Source organism: Piliocolobus tephrosceles, unplaced genomic scaffold, assembly GCF_002776525.5.
Source record: "Piliocolobus tephrosceles isolate RC106 unplaced genomic scaffold, ASM277652v3 unscaffolded_1448, whole genome shotgun sequence".
In the NCBI taxonomy this organism is placed as follows: Eukaryota; Metazoa; Chordata; class Mammalia; order Primates; family Cercopithecidae; genus Piliocolobus; species Piliocolobus tephrosceles.
In genome coordinates, this window is record NW_022295954.1 from 1 (window position 1) to 10618 (window position 10618).

Genomic DNA, 10618 nt, shown 5'->3' on the forward strand with positions numbered 1-10618 from the left:
TGTCCCAGGCCCGGGTGTACTTTGAGGAAGCACTGGGGGCCTGGAGGGCAGCTTCGGGGACCTGTTCCTGATGATGGCTGTGTACGCCAACGTGGCCAGCATTTACCGGAAGCAGAAGAACCGGGAGAAGTGTACACAGGTGGTTCCCAAAGCCATGGCCCTGCTTCTGGGGACGCCTGGCCACATCTGCCGCACTGAGGCAGAGGGGGAACTCCAGAAGCTGGCACTGCGGCAGGCGGTGGGCGGCCAGAACCTGCAGGCCGAGGCGCGGGCCTGCTTCCTGCTGGTCAGGCACCACGTGTACCTCAAGCAGCCCGAGGAGGCCCTGCCCTTCCTAGAGTGGCTGCTGCTTTTGCACAGGGACTCAGGAGCCCCAGAGGCTGCGTAGCTCTCAGACCGCTCCCTACTCCTGGCTGACATCTCCAGCCGCAAGTGCCTGCCTCACCTGGTGCTGAGCTGTGTGAAGATGGCCTTATTGAGGGCACAGGACTCACGGGCCGGCTCACTGAGGAGCGTGAACCTGGTGCTCCAGAACGTCCTCCAGCCCCACAACGCTCCCACCCAGACTTCCCACTGCCTCAGGCGAGCGCTGGCCTCCCTAACCCCAGGCACAGGCCAGGTGCTGCGCAGCCTTCTCCACAGCAGCCTGGCACAGCTGTACAGCCACCATGGCTACCATGGCCCGGCCATCACCTTCATGACGCAAGCCAGTGCTGTTGCCAGAGTCCGTGCCATTGTGGACTGCCTGGTGGCTCTGACCTGGCTGCACGTGCTTCATGGGCAGGGCCCGGTGGCCGTGGACATCCTGCAGTCTGTCCAGGATGCAGTGGTGGCCAGCGAGGACCAGGAGGGTGTGAATGCCAACATGGTGGCCGTGGCTCTGAAGAGGACGGGCAGACGAGGCAGGCAGCCAAGGGCTACTACCGTACCCTATCGGCAGCTCGGGACCTGGGCCTGCGGAGGAACCAGGCAGTGGTGCTGGCCAACTTCAGGGCCCTGTGCCTGCACGTGGGTGCCAGCAGGCTGGCCCAGCACTACCTCCTGGAGGCTGCGCGGCTGTTCTCGAGGCTGCCTTGCGGGGAGTGTGGCCAGGACTTCACCCACGTGCTCCTGCAGCTGGGCCACCTCTGCACCCGTCAGGGCCCGGCCCAGCAGGGCAAGGGCTACTACGAGTGGGCCCTTCTGGTCACTGTAGAGATGGGCCACGTGGAGAGTGAGTGCCCCGGTTCCTCCTGTGTGCCTTCCGGGCCACTCGGGTCAGGGCACACCTGGGGTTTGTGATTTAGAAACAAGCGGCGGTTTTTCCACCATCGAAAATGCCGAGTCGTGGCCAACAGCAGATGTTGGCAAGCGCCCTGGAGACAGGCCGTTCCCACGCAGGGCCAGGCCCTCTGTGCCCTACTGGGGCAGCCAGCTCTTCCCGGTTTGCCCAGGGACCATCCTGCCTTGAGCACTGAAAGTCCTGCGTGCTGGGAATCCCTGGCCATAACCCTGGGGTCAAGGCAGGCTCTGCTGCGCTGGGACATGGGGCCCCTCCAGAAGCCAGGCCCTGAACGCTGGTCCTTGTGCCCGTGTTCCTGCTTGGTATCTTGGCAGCCTGTGCAAGGCGCCATCCCACTTCACAGAGGACACAGGGGCAGATGATTGCCCAAAGCTGCAGAGCAGTTCATGCAAAAGCAGCTCGTTGTGCAGAGTGTGCCAGGCCCCACCCACAAATGGGGTTTCTGGGGTCCTCGGGTGGCAGTGGCTAAACGTGGGAATGTGAGCTTCAGGCTAGAAAAGCCACAAAAGGGTGAGTGGTGTGATGGCGGGGCAGCACTTGGCCCCGGGTTAGGGAAGCCTCTTTCGTCTGGGACCAGAGGGTTGAGAGGATTTAGTCAAGTAATAGGTGGTGGTGGGGGGGTGGGCGGTGGGGAGGGGCTGGTGGGGTAGCCTGTGTGAATGCCCGGGGGTGAGCGGGTGAGAGTGGTGGTGAGTGAGCCGGGGTGTGATAGGGGTGGGTGAGCGGGGGTGTGATAGGGGTGAGTGAGTGGGAGTATGATTGGGGGTGAGTGAGCCGGGCTTACGCAGGGAGATGCAGAGTTGGGAGTGGGTGGATTGGGTGCTGTATGGTGAGAAGCTCTGCTGGAGAGCTAAGCAGGGCCTGGGGCCTCAGGCTGTGGCTTGGCCTTTTCTCCAAGAGCACTGGGGAGCCATGGAGTGCTATAGAACAGTCACTGCAGACTGAGCAGTGAACGGACGGTAGGTGGGTAGGGCTGTCCGAAATCTAGGCCGCAGAGGATAGATGAGGAAGTTGAGTCTAGGGAAATGGCCAAGACAAGGGATACTGTTGTGGGTCCCCTCTGCCCTGCAGCGCTTTGTCCATCCTCCCAGGATGGATATCATGGCCTAGTGAGATCACCCAGAGGTGTCTCCTGTGGCCTGGCCCAGAGCCCCAGGGGCTGTGGCCAAATCTGCCCATTTCCCAGCACAGGCCTGGCACCCACTCCTGGCCCTAGGAGGGATGAGATTTTGGAAAGGACCATGTGAAGGGGCCCCGGTCCCACACATCTGCCCAAGGAGGGGTGGGGGTTCAGATCCAGGCTTCTTCCCCAGGGGCATTCTCTGACTGAAAGGAGACCCTCCAGGAACCCAGCACCCCAGCCCCCACTCCGGGAAGGGGCGCAAAGGGGGCTGGGGAGCAGGGCAGGGGGCACAGGGATGCTGGCCCAGGGCCCCAGCAGCCCATCCTTGGGATCATTTGGTTCCTTGGCATCAGACTCTTTGAGCTGCTGGGCCTGGGGTCGTCCCAGGGCTGTGGATGGCCCGTGAGTCCCAGCTTGAGCCTCCCTTGTTGGGTGACATGTCTTCCCATCCCTGCCTGCACACCTCCCCAAAGGTCATCTCCATACCAGCAGAGGCAGTACGTGCCCTCTGGGCTGTTCTTCTTACTACGGTGGCTTTTGTCATCTGACCTGTGCCTGCCCTGTGTCTTCACTCCTGACCTTCATCTGTCCCCTTAAATGTGACCACAGCAGCCACCTGTGGCTTCTCTCCACAGAAGACAGAGCCATTTGTGTCACCTGCTTCCCTGGGGCAGGGTTTCAAGGTCTCACGTCCCATGTGGCCCACTCAGCTTCCCCTGAGCATCCTGACCTGGTGGGGTAACCATGGCCCTGACCACCCCACTCAAAGGGCCCGGTGACATTGCTGCAGTTACATCCCCTCGAGTGTCGGACTTACTGAGAGCAGGGAAGGAGCCAGATTCCATGGGGACCCGGGAGACTGACTCCAGTCTTGGCCTCAGGTTCACACAAGGAAAATGGGCTGGTGTGCTAGAGCCACGCTTCTCAAAGTGTGGTGCCTGGACCAGAAGAGCAGCATCCATGTCACCTAGGAGCTTGTGGCAAGTGGGAGTTCTAGGGCCTGTCCCAATCCTGTGGAGCCAGACGCTCTTGGGGCAGGGCCACCAAGCTATGCAGACAGGCGTCCGGGTGACTGTGATGCCGGCACATCTTGAGAACCATCGGCCTGGATAGCCTCTGAACACTAACGTCTCCTGGTGCATCTGGAGAAGACACAGGCCATGTCTGGGAGGCAGGGGAGATGGACTAGCACACTCCTCCTGCCACAGGGCAGCATGATGCTCGATTCCCTCAGAAGGATGTCCTTCATCTTTTCCATGCCATGTGCTCACCCTGGCCCTCCCAGCAGTCTGGGAAGGGCAGAACACTGCACACACAAGAGGGCCATTCCCAGTTCCAACATTCCAGATTCATCTGTCACCAGACCCATGGGAAAGGCAGACTGGTTCCACGAGGATGAGAGCCCTCTTTCTGACACGTGTGTCTGATTCCAGGGCCTACAAATCCGCTTTGGACACACCAAACGAAGTCTGGGGATTTTCATCGACCTCCAGAAGAAAGAGGAGGAGGCACATGCCTGGCTGCAAGCAGGGAAGATCTATTACATCCTGCAGTAGAGCAAGCTGGTGGACCTGTACATCCAGGTGAGTGGCAAGGGATGCAGAAGGGCCCCTGTACTGTTCGCTCTCTGTCCATCCATCCATCCTTCCGTCATCTATTTACCCATTCATCATTCCATCCATCCATCCATCCTTTCACCCATCTATCCATCCATTCATCCTTCCATCATCTATTTACCTGTTCATCCATCATTTATCCATCAATCCTTCTATCGTCTACCCATCCATCCCTCCGTCCATCCATCCACCTGTCCATCCTTCTATCCATCCTTCCATCATCCATCCGTCTTTCCATTATCCATCCATTCAGCTGTTGATCCTTCTATCCATCTTCCATCCTTTTCTCATTCATCCATTCACCCGTCCTTCCATGCATTCTTCCATCCATCCTTCCATCCTCCATCTACTCACTTGCTCATCCTTCCATCTATCCGTCATCCATCCATCCTTCTATAATCTATGCATCTGTTCATCATTCCATTCATCCATCATCCATCCATCCTTCATGCATTCTTATAATCCATTAACCCACCATCCACCTGTTCATCTGTCCTTCCATCCATATTTTCATCCATCTTTCCATCATCCACTCATCTCCTGTTCATCTTTCCATCCATCCATCAACCATCCATTCACCTGTTCATCCTTCCTTCCATCATCCATTCATCCTTCCGTCATCCATCCATTCACCTGTTCATCCTTTCATCTATCCATACACTAACCTCCTGTTCATCCTTCTATCATTCATCCATGCATCCATCCGTTCATTCATCCTTCCATCAACCATCCGTTCACAACCCATCCACCCACCAATCTACCATTTTTTTTTTTTTTTGAGACGGAGTCTTGCTCTGTCGCCCAGGCTGGAGTGCAGTGGCCGGATCTCAGCTCACTGCAAGGTCCGCCTCCCGGGTTCACGCCATTCTCCTGCCTCAGCCTCCTGAGTAGCTGGGATTACAGGGGCCCGCCACCTCGCCCGGCTAGTTTTCTTTTTTTTGTATTTTTTGGTAGAGACGGGGTTTCACCATGTTAGCCAGGATGGTCTCGATCTGCTGACCTCGTGATCCGCCCGTCTCGGCCTCCCAAAGTGCTGGGATTACAGGCCTGAGCCACCGCACCCGGCCCAATCTACCTATTAATACATCCTTCAGCTGTCCATTTGTTTATCCATACATTTGTCTATCCACCCATCTATCCATCCATATGTACATACATCATCCACCCACCCATACATACATCATTCTAAACACGCACCCACCCATTCATCTATCCATCTGTCTGTCCGTCCATCCATGCATCCGTCTATCCACACACCCATCCATCCGTGTCTGTACATCTGCTGATCCATCCACCCACTCACTCATTCCTAAGCCACTGCTGAGCATCTGTTGTATGCCTTTTCCCTCCTTCCAACTGGTTCCCTCATATCCTCCCCAAGTGGCCAGCATCTTCTCCCTGAGGGCAGAGGCGTGGCCCCTCAGTTAACACACAGAAGAACCTGGTCCAAGTGACACGTGGCACATCTCCTTACAACATGCATCTATCGTCGCAGCTGTCTTCAGAGGCTTTCCCAAACACAGTATGATCTAGAACAAACTGTGAAACCCACGAACCTGGTGAAGCTTTCATTATTGAGCACCTGCTATATGCCTCCTTGAGCTGAGGAGAGGGATCAAGAGCTCATGTCCAAGAGGGGACCAGGCCCACCCACAAACACTGTTGGTGTTCGGCCCTGAGCTGTGGCAGGGATGTGGCAACGCAGAAGGGAGCCAGGGGATGGGCTCCCAGCAATTTGGGGGCCGCGGAGACTGGTTTGAGTGCAGGAAGAGTGGGCTAGGGCTAGCCCTGGTGGTAGGATTCACAGGTGTGGGGCTCCTGGGCTGCAGCTGCTCAGTCACCTCCTGGCACTCAGGTTCATCAGTTCCCTGTCCTCATGTCAGTGGTGGGGGCAGCCCCCATGCACAGGGTCTGAAAAATGCTCAGGTGTACCTGCAGTGTGTGAGAGGAAGGAGGCTGGCAAAGGTGGGCGTGGCCACCTCATCAGGTGTGGGTTCTGAGGGAACGTCTGCCTCCTTTCAGGTGGCACAGAATGTGGCCCTGTACACAGGCGACCCCAACCTCGGGCTGGAGCTGTTTGAGGCAGCTGGAGACATCGTCAATGGGGCCTGGGAGCGGGAGAAAGCCGTGTCCTTCTTCCAGGTGTGCTGGCCTGTGGGCTGATGGGGGTGAGCCTCAGGGGGGCACCTGGAGGGCTGAGGCACAGGTGTGGCAGGACAGAGGTCTCCCACCGGCAGGCAGGGCCACCCATGCACATGCTTAGTTTCCTAATGGTCTCACTGGGAACGATATTGACTGTGTCCCCTGCCCGGGACAAACGCTTCGGGCCTGGACATGGCAATGGCCTTACCCTTTCACCTGATGATCTCAAGCAACCATGGGGACAGGACTTCCCGCTCATCTTACAGATGAGGAAACTGAGGCTCAGAGAGGCACAGGGACATGTCAGAGGACACACAGCATGTCAGTGGGAGGCCCAGGACCAGGGCCCAGGTCTGCGTGCACCCCGAAGTGGGGACGGCTTCTCCCTTCCTCTGAGCTCACGGTGTGGCTCAGCCCTGGGCACAGATCCGTGTGTTTTTAGAGCAGAGAGGAGTGCTGGCTCCCCCCAGTCAGACCCCCAGTGCTCAGGTGGGAGAGGTCTGTCTGAGGCTGCCAGGTGTAGTTGGATGGGCCTTAGGCGACTCTTCAGCCCCCAACTTGGGTGTCTGAACCGTGTGTTATCCCAGAGCACAGAGCTGTGTCGAGATCCAGGGGTAGCTGGGGCGTGGGAAGCTCCAAGCACATGTTCGAGCTCCGAGGAGGGAGCTGGGCAAGGTGGGTTCTGCGGGAAGCCTGACCCCACCTACCTGTGTGGTGGGACCGGACCCTGCCCCTGGCAGTGACTACGGGCAACCGCAAGGCAGAGCTGCGGCTATGCAACAAGCTGGTGGCACCCCAGGAGGGCTTGGAGTTTGCCCACATGGCCCTAGCACTCAGCATCACCCTGGGTAAGTCTTCTGAGCCCCCACCCTGCCAGGACCCACATTTTGCCAGAGCCCAGCCTCCAGGTCTGCAGGGCAGGAGCTGAAACAACTGCTGGATTTTCCTGGTCTCCTGTCCAGGCAGGCAGATCTGCCCAGCTGGCTTCCCCGTCCGGCCATGGGGCACAGTCCGAGGTCTCTCACGCAGTGCGGAGCTCCCTGCCTGGCTGAGCTCTGCTTCCTCTGCCTCTTCCCGCTGCTGACCACAAGGGCTGCCCAGTGTGCCCTCTGCCTTCTAGACATGCCAGGCATCTCGTTGGTCCTTGTATGTGCCGGGCTGAGTAGCATATTCCCTTTCTCTTGTGCCCTTCCCACCCTCATCAACCACACGGCTCTCTGGTTGATGAAGTCCCATTTCCCATTCCAGCAGCCTGCCCCTTAAGGCCAGGCATCCCCTGATGCTGTGCCCGGGTTGTCTGTCTTCCTCCAGAGACAGGGAGCCCTGGGCAGGCCGCATGCCCCAGCGCCTTGTGCCCCAGGGCCCAGTACACAGGTGTGCAGCTGTGTGGGAATGCATTGAATGCAGGCTCCACAGCACCCGCCCTGAAAAGTGGAGGATATTGGAGACAGCCTAGGTGGGTTTGCTCATCTGTGTGGGGACCTGGAGCTCAGGCACACAGTGACTCCCCAAGGTAGGGTGTTCTGATCATGACACACCCAGGAGGAGTCGGATGTCATATCTGTGAGTTGCCTGGAGCCCTGGTGCCCAGGAGCACCTGGACTGCATGGCTTCTGGGCTCCCCTGGTTAAAACCAGTGAGCAAAGACAGGTGGCTATGTGTAGGCACAGAGCTGGGCCATCCAAGTCCGACTTTGCCAAAGCCTCACAGTAGACGGGGGCAGGCCTCATTAGTTCTGCTTTGCAGATGGGAAAGTGAGTCTGGGAACCCTGAAGGGAGTGGCCAGAGCTGCCCAGGTGACTGCAGGTGCCTGGACGCAAGCCAGGTGCTGCCCGGGGTCTGCATACCTGCTCCTGAGGGGCCTGTGCCCTGCCTACCCCAGGGAGCCACATCCTCACACCTGCCCCTTTGGCCTGCACCTCAGGGAACGAGCGCATGGCCTACCATCGCCTGGCCCATGGCAAGCTGGCAGAGCTCTACCTCAAGGCCCTGTTGCTCTGCCACTCGCCTCTGGAGTTCGACGAGGAGACCCTCTACTACATGAAGGTGTACCTGGTGCTCGGTGACATCATCTACGACCTGAAGGTGGGTGGGGAGGGGCAGGGCTTGGGGTGTTCCTGGCCCCTTTGGAGTGGGATCTCCACCCAGACCCCAGGGACCTGGGTTCCAGCCTTCCTTAGGAATGGCCCAGTGGCCTCACTGGAGCTCTGCACCTGGCTGGAGGAGCCGGCAAGGTTAGCAGATACAACCCAGCTCCCAAGCTGGCCAGGCCCCACCCTCAGGAACTCCGTCTCAGCCAGGGAGGCTGACACGTGAGTGGGCAATGGTGGCCTCTGGGTAAAGGGGGATCGTAGTCAGGGGGCCCTCCTGGAGGAGGTGACACCAAAGCTGAGTCTTGTCAAGTTGCATTGAACAAAAACAGGGTTGGGGGAAGGACATTTCAGAGGACAGCATCATCCTCACGTTGAATCCACATTGCGAGATCCAACCCAAATCCCGGTGCCTCCTCTAGGAAGCCTGTCCAGGATGCCAGCCTGCACTGAGCAACTCCTTTCTGGAGTCCTGAGACACCGTGCATCTTCACATCGCCCAGGAAGGGTGGGGTGTGGCCAGTGTCTTACCTTCTGCTTCACAGACAGGGAAACCCCAGCACAGGACAGGTGCAGTGGGGTGGGGCCCCAGCCAGCCAGACTGAAGCCTTGCTGGGTCAGGTCTGTCTCAAGGGGAGGTGCTGGGACCAGTGCTCCCTCTGCCCCCAGCCCTGCAGGGGTGGAAAGCTGGGACTGGCAGACTCAGACCTGGGTTGTCTCCACCCCTCTGCCCAGCAGGCGCCCGCACCTCCTCAGCATCGCACTGGCACCGAGTCAGTGCTCCTTATGGGCTCAGGGGCCAGGGCGCTCCAGTCCAGGGACCGAGATCTTGGGGGCCTTAGAACAACACGAGGCACTGGGGCAGCCCTAAGACCCCGCCCCGTATCATCCAGCACAGGCCTGGGGCTGCCCGGGAGGCCCCCACCCAGTGCTGGCGACACCTGGTGCTCAGCAGCAGTCCCTGTGGCCTCCCAAGTCCCAGCCAGACAGGGAGCTGCCAGGTGTCATGCCAAGAGGGACGCTGCTCGCTGCTCAGGGGCTCACCTGGGATCCAGGGGACGGGCCTCCCAGAAGGAGCCTTTCTCTTGGTTAAGCCTGCCGCCCACTCTGCCTGCCCAGGAAGAAGGAAAGGGCCAAGCAGTACCTGAAAGGCCAACGTACACGGTTGGGGTCGAGGGGCAGAGACCTCCTTCACCTCCCTCCCATGCACAGCTCTCTGGGCCTCATCGTCACCATGCTGTCAGCGCAGGCCAGCTTCCCACAGGGAGGCTGCCTTTCCAAGGCCACACCCTCCTCCTTGTATAGGAGGCTCTGGACCCAGGGCCCAGAGGAGGGGGAGAGAAAGCCGGGCTGGATGGGGCCTGGAAGGCTGGCAGAGGCAGGGGTAAATGGACATCCTTGCCGATTGCCTCTAAACTGGGGTCCCCTTTAGTCTACACATGAGAGTGAGCCCTGGAATAGGGTGGATTAGGTGTGTCCTGAGCCTGCCACTCAGTAGCTGCTGCACACACTACAGGCACATGGAAATGCACAGGCAAATGCACACAGGCGCGCGCGCACACACAGGCAGGCACAGGGCATGCACACTCAGGCATACGCCTGCCTGCACTGAGCAACTCCTTCCTGGAGGACACACACAGGCACACAACCACGCACACGCACAGACATGCTTTGGCTGGCTCCTTCCTGTTTAGTTGGGATGTCTCCACCCCTTCAGGAACCCCTTGCCTCCCACCCCTGGCTGAGTCTGGGGCCTCCTGGGTCCCCCACAGGATCCTGGGCTTCCCTTTGCCACAGCCTGGGCCACCCTGTGAGATCAGTGTTCACTCCCAGGTCCCTCAGATTGGGAGCTAGGACATTAGGCTCAGCCACGCACCCAGCACAGAGTCTAGTGTTCGACTGGGCGGGGACTCGGGGCCTTCTCACGCCCCTGCTCCGTGTGGGGTGGGGCAGTGAGGGAATGGACTGCGGCATCTTGGACTTTGTCCTTGGCCCTGGGAGCCATCTTGAGATGGTAAAGGGGAACAGGTCAGGCACAAGTCTTAGGTCTCTTGGGTGACCCCCATGTGGAGGAGGCCCCTGGGGAGAAGCCGGGTGGGGGATGGGAGGGTCAAGGGGGAGGTCTGGGAGGCCAACCCAGGGATGGTGAGTTTGAGCCAAAGATGCATTGACAATTTTGGTAGACGTCTGGGGAGTGACACACCATCACTATTTCAGGGAACATTGCCCGAGAGGACACCTGTGAGATGGTTTTGTACCTGGCCTGGCCCGTGGAGGGCCTGGAAATGGTCAGCAAGGACAGGGGCCAGAGGGGAGTGTGGGTCACTCAACGCTGTGCCCCTGCTGTGGCTTGGAGCCACCAGTC

At 59.1% G+C, this 10618-nt stretch overlaps 1 pseudogene; it reads left to right on the forward strand.

Annotated features, from left to right (window-relative positions):
* Positions 1-5: 5 nt before the first annotated feature.
* On the forward strand, positions 6-10601 carry LOC111530213 (annotated as a pseudogene).
* The last annotated feature ends 17 nt before the right edge of the window (positions 10602-10618 follow it).